Source organism: Sturnira hondurensis, unplaced genomic scaffold, assembly GCF_014824575.4.
Source record: "Sturnira hondurensis isolate 20B ecotype Veracruz unplaced genomic scaffold, ASM1482457v3 Scaffold0015509, whole genome shotgun sequence".
Taxonomy (NCBI): Eukaryota; Metazoa; Chordata; class Mammalia; order Chiroptera; family Phyllostomidae; genus Sturnira; species Sturnira hondurensis.
This window is the reverse complement of record NW_028088140.1, coordinates 10,263,466-10,277,834: the sequence shown is the minus strand read 5'-3', so window position 1 is coordinate 10,277,834 and position 14,369 is coordinate 10,263,466. Positions and strand designations below refer to the sequence as shown.

The 14,369-nt window shown below is 53.0% G+C and overlaps 1 pseudogene; it reads left to right on the top strand.

The window, feature by feature from the left end:
- Nucleotides 1-707: 707 nt before the first annotated feature.
- Nucleotides 708-7,511, top strand: LOC118999903 (peptidyl-prolyl cis-trans isomerase FKBP4-like; annotated as a pseudogene).
- Nucleotides 7,512-14,369: the final 6,858 nt, after the last annotated feature.

Sequence of the window (14,369 nt, the reverse complement as noted above, 5' to 3'; positions counted from 1 at the left end):
CCTGGTCTTCTTACCCAGGGAACACGGAGAGGTCAGGCTACCTACACTTATGGTCGACATTTGTAAATACCTGCGTTTGGGGTCCTACAGAGACCCAAGCACCGCCACAAAATCCCTGTTACACAGCTCTGAGCAAACCACGTGGGGAGCTGCAATGTACAGGGAGGATATGGCTAGGCAAGCCAGGTACTGGAGCCCTATAGGGGCCTCCAGAATGGGCTGGAAGAATCCAGTTAGACAGGGAAACGGGAAAGGGAGGGTGGAGGAGAACATAGAGCTGGAGGGAAGGGCCATCCCCAGGGTCCAAGGATTCCAGGATTGAGGGGAGGAGGGCCAGGCACCCAGCAAGAGGAACAACTAGAAATAGGTTTCATTTAACCGCTCACAACACTACAGCCCCAACTCGCGCTGCTGCCGCGACTTGCAGAAACGTCTCTACTTCTACCCCTGCGACTAGAGCTCCGGCTCTGGCTCCTTCCAGCCCCTCCCTCCACTGCGGGTGGGACCAATGGCTCCATGGGCCATTTGGTACCACATACTCCGTCCTGAGCTGGGTCTGCTACAGGCTGCAAGAGCGCTGTGAGCCTGAACCTTGGACTATTTAGTTTGCAAGTGGGGTGGCTGCGAAGCACTCACACCCCAGGCAGGCAGGCAGGTGGGTGGCTGACAGGGCTTGGCTTGCGCTCACTGCCCAGTTCCTGGAGTAAATGGAGCTCGGAGCCACCATTGCCACCGAGAAGATGAAGAAGGCTGGGAGTGGGGTGCTGCTGGTGTCCCTTGGAATCAAAAGAGTAGACATCAGTCCCAAGCATGATGAAGGCGTGCTGAAGATGAGGGTGGAGGCGCTGGGGAAGCACAGGGTCTACTGGGGGCAGCCGAGTCTGGAGCGCCCATCCCAGCCGCCTCGCTTGGAGCCTGAAAGCCCTGGGCAGAGGAATGGGGACAGGGACAGCCACCTCGGCAGGCTCTGAGCTGGTTGTGGAGTGGTCTTGCAGCCACAGGTTGGTTGCATTGCCTTCTTGAAGCAGGCTGCATAGTTTGGGAGTTGAGGGCGGCTGCAGGCTCAGAAAGGGGCAGCCTAGGTGCGGGGACCTAGCTTTGGCCGTTTTTCCAGCTCCCTGAGAAGCCTGTTGTCCGGGCTCAAGCCTCCAGCCCTGCAGCGTCAACTAAGGCCAGCTCGGTGAGGGAAGTGGTGGGGAAGGATAGGGGCAGTACTTGTGCAGCAGTGCAATTAAGCAGCAGCTAGGGCCCTTAGGCAGCATGCACTGGGGGCCAGGCCCCCTTCAACCCCGCAGCTGCGGCCAAGCTGCCATCGATGGTGGTGCGAGAGCTCGCCCCCCCCCCCCGCCCCGCCAATTAAATTGTAACTAGGACTAGAAGCGAGTCACAAGAGTCATTTCCTGGCCCAGAGGCTCTGTGCAACTTTGCCCCAGACCCGGCCTCCAGGAAGGTTTTGACACCCTCCGAGCTGTCCTTATCCCTTTCTAAAGGCTGGGACTTAGCTAGGTCACCTGCTCAGCCATGCTGTCTCCTCCCTCAACTCCGTGAAAATGAGGGACATGTAGTTCCTCCTTCCATCTGGGACGAGCCACCCCGCCTTCTTGAATTGGGACTTGGGGTGTGGGGCCTAAGGGAGATGCTTTGCTTGGGAGCCTGCTGCTGTGCATGGGCTATGCAAACCTCCAGCGGTCCCTATCTGCACCAGAAATGCATGTGACTCCCTGCACCCCGCTCTGGCCCAATATCTTGGAATCTCAAGCTGTTCTCCCCATGGGCATGTGGCTTTCCCTTCTCTGTCCAGGGTCCTAGTGATTTCCACCAGGTTGTCCGGAAAGGGTCATTTCTCCTTCAATCCTTCACTCCTTTCCCTAGTTTTTCTACTCCTTAATCCCATCTGTTCTATCACAGAAGCTTTCCTTTACAGGGCAATGACAAGCCTACCAGGTGGCCCATGGAGGAGCATTTGGTAAATGCTAAGGAAGAGAAGCCCAGGCTTATATGTTCCTGGGAAATACTCTTAGCCCAGAAATAAAGGACATAAACTAGCCTACCAGTCAGGAATGTCCATGTCCTGAGTCCTAGTTTAGGGCCTGATTGGCAGCCCCTGTGCTGGTCCACGATCTGGTAGATTCCCTCTTTTGGTCTCTTCATTACTCACATTCCTCTCCTCATCTCCAAATGGGGCTCTGATCCAAGGGTCTCTGGCATTTAGGAAGAATGAGAACATAGAGTATAAACATTTCTTCCTCTGGTGCTGATAAACTTTACCGATTGAGTCCTCCAATGACTCTGACAGAGATGGTCATCACTCCAAATAAGGTCGAGAGAGTTTGAGTGACTGTCCAAGATAATACGGCAAAAACTTCAACTTGAGTCTTTTGTCTCCAGGGTTTGTTTTCTTTGTTGTTGTTGTTGTTGTTTGTTTTTTTTAACAGGGAGACATATTTGTTGTTCCATTTATTGGTTGCTGCTTGTTTACGTGCCCTGACTGGAGATCAAATCTGCAACCTTGGTGTGTTGAGACGACACCGTAACCAACTGCGATACATGGCCAGGGCTTATCTGCAGCTTTTCAAACCAAGTCGTGTTATACCTCAAGAAAGATGGGAGGTCATTTGGTTTCTAGCCAGGCTTTGTATCAGAATCCTTTGACGTTGGTCCCTTGACTCTGTTTACAAGGAAACAGGAGACTCCCTCTATGTACCTGTCAGAAACGTGCAGGCTGGTTTGTGCCTCTTTCTGTCCCCATCCCCATCCCTGTGTACTCACCTTCTCCCCCTTCCTCTCAGGTCATCAAGCGAGAGGGGACAAGCACAGAGATGCCCATGACTGGGGACCGAGTCCTCGTTCACTACACTGGCTGGTTGTTAGATGGCACCAAGTTTGACTCCAGTCTGGACCGCAAAGACAAATTCTCCTTGATCTGGGAAAAGGTGGGCAAAACCAGGCTTGGTAGCTAGGTTTCCGGGAGGATGTAAGCAGTCACAAGCAGGGACCATGTTTTCAGAAGCTTAAGGAGGAATGGTTTGGTGCAAACTGCTGCTTTTGCTGTTGCTGTTGCTCCTTTCTCTCCCCCGGTCCTGTAACTCCACTGATTCCTCTCCTTGCTCTGATCACTTGGAGCACCTCACTTCTTCAGAAGGGGCTGCCTTGTTTCTTGAAGGTCCTTGTTCCAGAGTTGAGTGGTCTGGTTTTGGTTTGGTGTTTAGGGGGTCTGAGATGACAGCACTGACTGCAGCCATGCGTTTCTACCTTCCTGGTCCTATTTCTAAAGAGTGTCCAGCTTCCCCTCAGGCTTCGTACCCTGGGGCCACGGAGCCCAGAGTCAGTTCCCTGCCAAGGAGGAAGGACCTGTTCACTTTCTGTACCTACAGAAAGGGAGCCGGGTCATCAAGGCTTGGGACATTGCCGTAGTAACTCTGATGTTGGGAGAAGCATTCGGCCTCACCTGCAAGCCAGAATATGCCCTCAGTTGGGCAGGCAGCAGACCCCTCTGCAAACCCCTTCTAATGACATGCTTGTGTTTGAGGTAAGTGTCCAGCCAGGCAGCAAGGCAAAGAGCCAGCATTACCTTACCCCAGGGCCTGGCTGCCCTCCAGTCCTTCCTGCCACTTGGAGACAATGTAGCCAAAGCTATAGGTCTGGCCTCAAGGGGCAAAGAGAAATGGCCAGGAGAGTTGGCTTTGCTGTGCCCACAGCTTGGTGCTGCCAGAACAGAGGCTTACAATGGAGGTTTCAGGTGGGAAGAGATGGCCATGAACACCTTTTCAGACTCAAGGCTGTATGGGTGAAGGCATGTTTATCTCAAGAGCAGTGCCCAGAGGAAATGGGGTATGTTTTAAACAGAAAGGAGCCAGGAGGTCAGAATGTGAATGCAGTTACAAATGACAGCATAGAGTGTTGGTGTCTAGAGATAAGAGGGGAGAGATGCCTGCCCCTGTGGGTCAGGGAGGTGAGGAAAGTTTCCTCTGAGGAGGTGGAACTCGACACTGGTCAGTCTGCAAGTAGTTGAGCCCTAATCACCAGTAACGACTTGGAGGATGTTCGGAAGACTGCTGAAAGATGTTGGGTCATTTCTAACGCTGTCCAGCTAGGCTTCTCAAGTAGCTGAGTTAGGATTGACTAGAACCTGCCCTTACTGTGCAGAGCAGGGAGCACATAGACTGGTGTCCTGAGGTTAACTGAAACCTGGGTGGCCTGCCCACCTCCACCAAAGTTGAGACCAGGGCAAATCCTGAGAACTTGGCAAAAGTGCCACTTTGTTACTCCTAGCGTGGCTGCCCTCCTGGTCAGACCTCGTCTGGCAGTTGGGAGGGACTCTTCTAAATGAGAGAGAAGTTGTGTCTCACTGTAGACAAGTTCGTGCTGACAGGATTTGTCGCCCTACACCGTGTTCCACAAGTAGAGTGGTGTGAGTTCAAGGGGGAGGACCTAGCAGAGGAAGAAGATGGGACAACCATGCAGGGAATACAGACCCGGAGCAAAGGCTATGCCAGGCCCACAAGGGTGCTATGGTGGAGGGTAAAACAGTAGGCAGGTTTTAATTTGGTTTCTGATACTTAGTCTCTGGGTAGCTTTGGGCAGGTTGCTTCCTTTCTCCTATCTTTTCTTGTCTGTAAAATGAGGGATTGGAACATACCCTTTTATCATCCCTCCAAGTCTGAGAACAAACACCAGGGTGTCTTGGGGGTAGGAAGTGATGAGACCATAGAGGGATGCTGATGGTGTCCTTCTTCAGTCGCCCCCTGGCTCATGCACTTGGTACATTGCCTTTCTTGCATGCCAGTCACACTGGAAGGGTACTACAAGGACCAGATATTTGACCAGTGGGAGCTCCACTTTGAGATTGGCGAGGGGGGAGAGTCTGGAGAAAGCCATTCGGCACATGGGAAGTGGAGGACATTCCAGGTGTACTTCAAGCCCAGGTCAGGGGTGGGCTTGTCAGAGCATGAGTGCGAACCGAGGTCAGAGATCTAAATGTCTGCAGTGAGTTAAATGACTGGCCTGTGTATCCTCTCCTTGGTACGTGTTCACTGCCCCCACAACCTCATGCGTGCTCACTGTGCCTCTGGGCACAGCAAACATAGGCCATTATGGTCTCTTCGCTGTGATTAGGAGCGTGGCCGCAACTGTCCACATCTCCTTGGATCAAAGCATAATCTTTTCAGTCATGGCTGCTGCAGACTCTCTCCCTCACTGACATCAAGGTTTTCGTGTTCCATTGGTTCGCTCCCTCATTGGTGATGTTTATGGAAGCACACTTCTCTGTGCCATGCATGATGCTGACAATTTCTAGTTCCTCAGAGACATTGTTCCTGCCACCTACTGCCTCATTTTTCACTGAGATGCCAGTTCAGTGAGTAGTCATGCCAGTGTATGCACAGCCTGAGCTGTCACAAGGGTGTGTAAGATAGTAAGAGAACAAGTAATGTGTTCGGAGGTCAGGGAAGATTCAACCACACAGGACGTGGAGGTACTTCTTGGGAAACAGGAAATCTTTCCGTGTGGAGCAGGTTAACTGCTGATGAGATGGCTTAGAGGCCTTTTCTGCCCCCACAGATATGCTTTTGCAGTGTTGGGAAGGGAAAGTTCCAATTCCCACCAAATGCTGACCTGAAATAGGAAATGCACCTCCAGAGTTTTGGGAAGGTGAGTTGGCTCAAGGTCCTCCCCATCCTGAAGTCGCCTCCCACCCTGGAGGTGACTCTCTGGGGTCACTCACTGACAGTTGTGTTTCTCCCTTGGGGGATGGCAGGCCAAGGAGTCTTGGGAGACGCATTCAGAGGAGAAGCTGGAACAGAGCTCCACAGTGAAAGAGCAGGTGCTGTGTGCTTGAGGGTGAGCCAGCAGCCATGGTCCTGAGGACACGCTCAGGGAGGGCTCCTCTGGGCCCACCTCTGCCTGCCAATGGCTGGGGTCAGTTTCTGCCATGGAGTGGACCAGTGACACCTGCAGTCTTCACTTAGTGCAAGACAGCTGGTCCTGCCTAGGGGCATTGAGGTTAGTGGTGGGCAGGACTCTTTTAGGCCCACAGGTCACTAATGACTGTGGGGTATGACAGCCTGGTGCCATTGAGCCTGTGCTGTGTATCTGAGCCTCCATCCCATTCTAGGAAGGCAAGGACAAGCATGCTTTACTTCAGTATGAGAAGATTGTGTCCTGGCTGGAAGATGAGTCAGGTTTCTCTGATGAAGATGCACAGAAGGCATGGGTCCTTCAGCTAGCTTCCCATCTCAAGCTGGCCATGTGTCATCTGAAAGTACAGGTCTTCTCAGCTGCTACTGAGAACTGGAACAAGGGAGGCTCCTTTAAAGAAGTATGGGAGCAACATTCATAAGCGAGGTTGGCAGTGAGCTGCTGGCATGTCTAAAAGTTGCCCTCAGTGACTAAGATAGGAATAAGCAGGATATACCATTGGGAGCTCAGCGATTCAGGACCCAGAGGCAGGGGATGAGAAGCAAGAACTTCAGTGGAAGGAGGCAGGTGACCTAGAGCTAGAAGGACACACTGGGTGGGAAGAGCTACTTAAGTGTTTGCTTCATTTCGGTTCTTAACCTCTCCCTCTTACATACCTGCCTAAAGAAAATAAGAAGACCTCCATCTGAAGACCTGTGTTCCCTCTCTACCTCCTTGGACTGGAAGAGATTCCTTTGTAGACCTTGGGCTTTTCCATTTAATGTCCAAGACTCATTCTTTTACAGGCAGAACCTGCCATTTGCATTCCCCACCATCCTGCTGAGGGTACCTTGGAAACCCAGTGTTGGCCAGAGAAGCTACAGGACCTGAGGTCTCACTGTAGATTTCCCTGTCTTCATGAGGTCCTGGAGCTGGACAGCAACATTGAGGAGGGCCTTTTCCATGTGGGAGAGGCCTACCTGGCAGTGAATGACGTTGACTTGGCACGGGCTGACTTCTAGAAGGTCCTGCAGCTCTACCCCAGCAACAAAGCCTCCAAGGCCTAGCTGGCTGTCTGCCATCAGCAGGTCAGCAAACAGCTCGCATGGGAGAAGCAGCTCTGGGACTGCTCCAAGGCCAAACTGCAGCACTCCAGCTCATGCACCCCTGCCTAATCCTGCTGGTTCCAGAGAACTACTAGTGTGTGCCTGACCTGGGCCAAGTACGTGAGATTGACGTGCCATGCCAGCTGCCTGAGCTGCCAGGCATCGCTGATGACCTCATGTACAATGCTGATCTGGGCCCTGGCATTGCCCCCTCTGCCCCTGGCACCATTCCAGAGCTGCCTGCCTCCCCACAGAGGTGGCCGAGCCCATTGAGACAGGTGAGCCAGAGCCAGGAATGGGAGTTGGGCCACTTTAATCCTCAGATACCTCACATTTCTCACATTTGTTTCAGACCTAGAAGATGGGGTGCTAATAGCACCCCACCACTGCCTCCCCCAGCTCCAACAGTGCTGGTCAGTGATCCCTCACCCCCGCCCCCACCGCAGACCTTGGCCTCTCCAGGTCACGATGCCCAGGAGGCTGACAGCAGCTCTTCTCCTTCAGGCAGGAGCAGGGCCCCTGGGCCCGTGTGTGGGGGTAGGGTGCTCTCTTTGAGGGTGCCTCCAAGTTTCTGGATCCCTGAAGGATTTTCTATACTTTGGTTAAGTGGCCATAAATTCTATAGTTTCAGGATAGTTCTAATTTAAAATCTTGTTCCATTGGGGTCATTAATAGTGGTTTTCAAATTATGTCCATAGAGCTCTGGAATTCTATGCTCCAGGGTGGAGGGCACCTGGGCAGATGGGACTGTGGGTCCCCCACTTACACCAATGGAAAAAGAGGGGCTGCTAAAATCATTGAAAACTACAGAACAAAATATCCATGGATTCCTTAAATTGCACAATTTCAGCTTTAATGTATCTCCCAGTCATCTCCCTCTTCCAGAAGTAGCACAAAAATTTCTTGTTGGATCACATGTCACGTATTCAGCACATCGGAAACTCTCAGGGCCCCCTCTGCAGGTGGCAGCTAAGATGAGTGGGGATCAGAGAGGGTCCTGAGCTCAGACGGATGCAGTCAGCATTCAGGCTTCACCAAAGGTCCGGCTTTACCAGCCGGTTTCCTCTTCATGGAGAGCCCCTTCTCACAGCCAGGCTGCTGATGGCTCCTTGGGACCCCCAGAACGTTATGCTGGGAAGGGCTGTCCTGCATCCTAACCTTGTGTGAGCAGCCTTTTTTCCCAGTCCAGGGAGCTCCCAAGGAGCTCCCAAGGGGAGGGGTCCCAAGGAAGTGGTGGACCCCTCAAGTGGTTGAGCCCCTCTGTTGCAATCCTCCTGCCAGGCTGGGGGCACCTGCACAGCCAAGCTCCGCAGCATCAGGGAATGCAGGGTAGACAAGGGAAAGAGAAGGAGCAGGAGCAAGGTGAGGGGACCCTGCTGCACCCACTCTAGGAGGGCTGTGAGAAAAGGACCGCCTCTTCCAACCACCACCAGCCCCCGACAGGGTGCTCCTTGCCATCCACATGTCGAAAAACCAGCCCCCTGCCTCACCTGAGTGTTTGCTGGAAATCCTGGGTAGCCACCCTAACATCCTCATCTCTGCTGCCTGGGCAGTGGGTTCCTGCTGGGTTTTGGAGCCTGCTGAGCAGAACTTTCCACTCTAAGCTGGTAGGCAAGAGAGCCTCATCCAGCTCCAAGTACAAGAGAGAATCTTCTCATACTTCACCAGTTGTCCAAGGAACAGACACTGTCTCAGGTTGGGACCTGAGATATTTTAGAAACAGGACCTGGTGGGATAGCTCAGTCTGGCTTCTCTAAGTCCCTTGGGGCTACGGATTTCTTCTGCTGGCATGCTGGCAAGAATGTGACACCTGGGCATGAAGCAGCAGTCCTGGACCAGGTTGGCTTCTGAGCTTTGCACTGTGACCCAGGCCAACTACCCGACACTCTGGGCTGCTCTCACACTGGGACTGCTTGTTGGCACTCCTTTGTCTCACAGGGTGGCTATGCCAGTGTTCCTCAAACATTAACCATTTTCTCTCCTTTTTTTTTAGTTGTTTCAGATTTCTATTTTATATTATTTAATTATTTTTTTATTTAATTGTTGTTCAAGTACAGTTTTCTGTCTTTTACTCCCATCCCAGCCCATCCCCCGGCAGTGTTCCCCACCTCCCTCCCATTTCCATGCCCCTTAGTTGTTGTCCATGTGTCCTTTATACTAGTTCCTGTAAATCCTTCCCCTTTTCCCCTGAAATTCCCTTCCTTCTCCCCTCTGGTCACTGTCCCCTGTTCTCTATTTCACTGTCTTTGGTTGTATTTTGCTTGCTTGTTTGTTTTGTTGTTTAGCTTCCTGTTAAAGGTGAGCTCATATGGTATTTGTCTTTCAACACCTGGCTTATTTCACTCAGCATAATGCTTTCCAGTTCCATCCATGAGGTTGCAAAGGGTAGGAGCTCCTTTCTTTCTGGTGCATAGAATTCCATTGTGTATATGTACCATAGCTTTTGGATCCATTCATTTACTGATGGGCACTTAGGTTCAATCCAACTCTTGGCTATTGTAAATTATGTTACTATGAACATTGGGGTGCATAAGTTCTTTTGGATTGGTGTTTAGGGTTCTTAGGATATAATCCTAGCAGTGGAATTGCTGGGTCAAAAGGCAAATCTATTTTTAGTTTTCTGAGAAAATTCCATACTGTTTTCCATAGTGGCTGCACCAGTCTGCAATCCCACCAACAATGGATTAGGGTCCCCTCTTCTCCACAACCTCTCAACACTTGTTGTTTGTTGCTTTGTTTATGATGCCCATTCTAAACCATTTTCTTATCAGTGCCCTGGTGCTGGATCTACTGACAGACTGAAGCTCCAGGAGCTGGTGGTGACGTGGTGGCTATGTAGAGGGCTGGGGTGTGTCAACGATGAAGAAAAAGGATAAATGTGACTGAACCCTGAAGTTGTCACCCAGGAGCAGGTTTCGTATGTGATATCTTCATCCTTTCTCACTGTTGCAGTGAGAAACTGGTGGTGGTTTCTCCTGTTGCAGTGAGGGCCACAGGCCAAGGTGGGGCCTAATGTCACATCTCTGCAACAAGCTGGTCCTGAGGTGCAGAAGTAGGTGAAGCACCACTGCCTTCTGCAGACTTGGGGTGTTGTGCACCACGCACACTCTGCCTTTTCTTGTTTTTAAGTCTCCAGGGGCTTCTAAGTCTCTACGGGCTTGGTGAACTGGTGCTTGCCCAAAGCACCCTCCTCACCCATCATCTTTTCCCTCCCAGGCATCTCTGAGAAAGGACCTGGGTCTGGGGCCAGGAGGAGCCTTCACTCCAATGTCAGACTCCATCCCACCTCTGCCTCCCCAACAGCAGCCACCTGGAGCAGAAGATGAAAATGACTGGGAATCCTAGGGTTTCAGTGGCTCCTTCTCCCCAAACCCAGGCTGTGGCTCTTGCCCTCACATGGAAGCAGCTAGAATGAGCTCCATCACCTGCAGGTCTCTCAGGCCCTGCTGTCCTTAGAGGAATGGGGATCCTGGAGGACCTCCAGGGCTGTGGCTGGCCCTCTTCAAGAAGCAGGGAGGCTGGCTCCTGAGGGGCGGGGGAGGGGACCCTGGCTCCATGACTGTGTTCCACCCACCTCCTTCACTGGTGTGCTCTGCTCCTCCCTGAGACTTTGAGATACAGCAGTGCACAAATCAATAAAGAAATAGAAAGCAGAACTGGGCATAAACCAACTGCACTTTTAATTAAGGAATTATAGCCGCATAGATCGCAAACGTCTCCAAGCCAGGGCTTGTCCTCCTGCTCCCCCTGGTCTCACGCAATGGGGCAAGGTATGGAGGGGACCAAGGCCCTTACTTTCTCTGGGGTCAGGGAGAGAAGAGGTGTAGTCAACAGGGGCAGTTGTTGCAGATGGGACGGGTATTCTCACAGGAGAAATTGCCTGGCTGTCGGACACAAAGTATCTAAAAGTAGCCATGCTGAGAGCCTCATGGCCCTTGGTGTAATTGCTGGTGTCAGGGGAAGAGCTGTCTCTGAGTCTGCCCATGTGGCTGAGAGGGGGACAGGTGCTACTGAGTTGCAGGACCTGGTGCTCATCCAGGGGGATAAGGATGCTGTGCAGAAGAACCTGAATAGGTTAGGGAGCAGCCTGGAAGTAAAGAAGTGAGGACAGCAGGTGGGGGAGCATCGCACAGGGCCCTGCTCTCAGTTCTCAGTGACTTTCTCAGGGCTGGTACTTAATCCCGAGTCAGCAGTTGGATGAAGTAATCAGAAGCCTGAGGGCGAAGCAGCCCTGTATATTAAGGGTACTGGGAATGGGGAATGTCTGTAGTTTGAGAAAAGGATGAAGGTCTCAAACAGCTAATTTGAGCTAGGAAAGGAAGAGGAGGAAAAAAGGGGTGGCAGAGGCCTGCTCCACCTCACCTCTGATGACAGATGTTGAGAAACGGGGACAGAGATGCCGCAGTAGAAGGTGCAGCTTCCACAGCTGCCCAGGAAGCAGGGCAGGGAGCTCACTGGGCCGTGGTGGACAGGAGGACAGATCCAGTTTCTGGGAGGGGCCCAAGGATGGCCAGGACCCAGTGCTCAGGAGTAACCTAGTTTTCGCCTATTGGCTTCTGTGCCTATTCCTGGGTCCTGGCGGCCCACTGATTCCAGAAGCAGGCTGGTCTGCATGGCAGACAAACATAGCCATGCCTCAGGAAAGGCCAGACTTCTTGTGATGAAACTGGGGGGACAAGGCAAGACTGTGAAACACTAGATGGGGGTCTCGGTGGGGAGTTCTCGGGGAAGGAAAGGCAGGACTGACCTGCAAAGCAGCAAAGGCGGGGCAAAGCTGCCTTTGACCTCCACACAGTCTCGGATCCAGGGCGCAGTTTTGCCAGGACAGGTGGACAGGTATACTGCTGGTCCAGCAGCACTATGATAGCAAAATACTTCTGGTACCTGATGGCCCTGCCTGGATGGGAACAGGTTGGGACTCTGATCGAACCTGCCTCCTGACAGAGCACTGCTATTGTGTCCCTTTCCCTTCCTCAGCCCCCAGAATGGAGAGATGGCCAGGAACAGACCCCATCCTGTCACTTCCCTCTTCCTCCCTCCCTCCATCTTCAGTGATTCATCCTAATAGTGAGGAGCAGTCCCAGGTTCACCTATGGGCTGACTGACAGCCTTCATACACAGATTCTCTCCACCAGAGCCTTTCTTGGGGCAGGCTGACCTGGGGCTCGGGGCTGGGAAGGGCAAAGGAGATGACCTATCAGAACTGTTTCTTGCTTCCTGCCTAGCGTCCTGAGAAAATTACACTGCTCGGCTGTGAGCAAGACCAGTCAGCTTTCGGGATGCAATGCTAGCACCTGATAGGTTGGATGATGTCATGTGCGGCTCCAGAGGGCAGGGAGGACACTGCCATCCCTCTGGGCAAACAGGAAACAGTGGCACACAGCAAGGGTGGGTGGGAAGTCCCAGCGTACCATAGTCCTCAGGGCATCTGAGCTCTCCCTGCCCTCTCCCCTCATCCTCTGAATACTGGAGTCAATCACAAGGGTCTGATCCAAGTAGGCCATCTTCTCTCTGAGCTCTGGAGACTTGATGTTGGGGTAGGGCATGCCCACCATGACCACACACCTGGGGTGGAGGCACATGGGAGCCAGAGGCAGCTGGGGTTCTCAAGGGCTGGGACGAGGGGCCAGGTTTTCACCCACATGTCACAATGGCTGGTCTACCATTCCTGCAGTCAAGCTGCACTCAGAGGCTCTACATGTGGACATAAGATGTTTCTCAGAACAGGCTTTCAGGACGCCTGGGTCATAGATCTGCTTCAGGCCTTGTTTTCCAGCCCAGAGAGCTAGAAAGATTTGTGGACTCTTCTGGGCAGTCATCAGGGATTAGAAGTGGTGGGAGAAGCCCCCATACGTGAGGCCTGACCATCTGGTTTGATGTGCATGAGAAATCCCAGGAGGAACTCTGGGTTCACTGTCCCCATAGTGGAAGGTCCCGCAGAGGGGTCACTCACCTTTTTCCTGACAACCAGGCAGGCCAGCAGGCCACTCTTGTCCCAGTGGGCATGGACCTGGCGTTGGTACTCATAGGAGGGGAAGAAACAGATCACCACTCCGGGGACCACACTGCACAAGTTATAGAGGATGCAACCTGTCTCATCCATCTAAGAAAAGAAGACAAAAGGACCCTCCAGGAGGCCACTCCTGAAGCCACACCCCCAAAAGGCTCCTAACCTTAGGGCTCAGAGCCAAGTACAGAGACCCACAGGTGAATGGAGTCAGGGAGGCCTGACCTGGGCAACACCCCCTGCTGGGAATCAGATTGGAATGTGCAGCCTTCCTCACCAAACACACCCAAGGGACGCTCCCAGTGATGGGCAGCATCTGACACCCATCACTGCGTGGGCACACCTAAGCTGCACCTGCTGTGGGTGTGTGCCAAGACCGCCCTTCCCCAGCTCCCCATGTCCTGTGGCAACTTAAGCACCGTCTGTGACAGATCGGGCACTGAAAACCCGAGGTGTGCCACTAGAGAAGTGCCCCAGCACCTGCCTCCCTGACAGGCAGGAGCCCATACAACCCAATGACAAGAGAAGCAAAGGGACTGAGCCACTTTCTCATGAGCTTCATCCTACAGGGAAGGCTGGAGGTGTCAGGAAAACTTACCTAGCAGCCCAAGGGGTGAGGGGCACCTTCCTTGATAAATGTCCAGATACTATTCGCCCTGTGCCAGCTCTGGATTGGCCAGCGTGCCCCCCACCCCAGAAATCTTCCTCCCGCCCCAGGAAAGACGGAGGCGGTGAAGCTGGCTGACTGGTACTGACCATGTGAGGCAGCTCTCTTCTTCAGGTGTGTGAATTCCAGCTGCTGGTTGGAAGGCCCAGTGCAGAGGACGGGGGCAGGATAGTGTCTGGAGGGATCACGTGACCTGCGCAGGCCCAGGGAGGGTCTGAACATGGGAGGTGCAGACTCTGCTGCAAGGCAGATGCCACAGGGAGCCCTGCCCAACTGGTGTCCTGCAGACCAGGAGCGGCAATTTTAAACAGCCACCCATCCTGTTTCCACAGTAAAACAGTGATGCTCAGGCTTCTCCCATGTAGGTGGAGGGAGCTCAGACAGCTAGCACCCCGTGGTCCCCTCAGCCCCTTAGGCCTGCTAACGGCATGTAGTTCAATTCCAACACAGCCCATGACGTGACTGTGGGGCTCACTCCACCCCGGACATGGATCCTCACCAGAGGAAAATTTCACCACATGCTCAGCTGCCACCCCAGCACATGCCAGCAGCTGCTCCTGAAAGTCAGACACCTGAAGAGCACAACATCAAGGCTCTGTGACCTCCCAGGGGTCCAGGGACAGGGACCTCGGGTCTGAGCACACAGGGGCCTTGGCAGGGACATGAAGAGAGAATCACTTGGAAAGACAGAAGT